Source organism: Cariama cristata, unplaced genomic scaffold (assembly GCF_000690535.1).
Source record: "Cariama cristata isolate BGI_N322 unplaced genomic scaffold, ASM69053v1 scaffold40717, whole genome shotgun sequence".
Lineage (NCBI taxonomy): Eukaryota > Metazoa > Chordata > Aves > Cariamiformes > Cariamidae > Cariama > Cariama cristata.
In genome coordinates, this window is record NW_009625682.1 from 1 (window position 1) to 343 (window position 343).

A 343-nucleotide genomic window follows, 5' to 3' on the forward strand; every position below is an offset into this window, starting at 1 on the left:
CTTTAATACAAATTTTATATTAAAAAAAATTACCAAAACGCTTTGCATGGGAGGAACGGTAGCATGACACGTGACACAAGGCACTGACACAGGTTACAGAATCTCTACGAGCATTTTTTTTGTTTTAAATGACAAATGAACTATAGATAAATAAGATTTCTCAAGACAGACTTGCACAAACACATACACAGAGTCATCCACTTCTGAACACTGTTAGTATAAGGAAGTGTTACGATGCAACCTTCTTTAAGGTGGCAGGAGAATGCAAAGGCTACTTATAGGAGGCATATCCCCCCCCCCAAAAAGCAGCTCTGCAGCCACATGCTACGCACACATCTTGAAG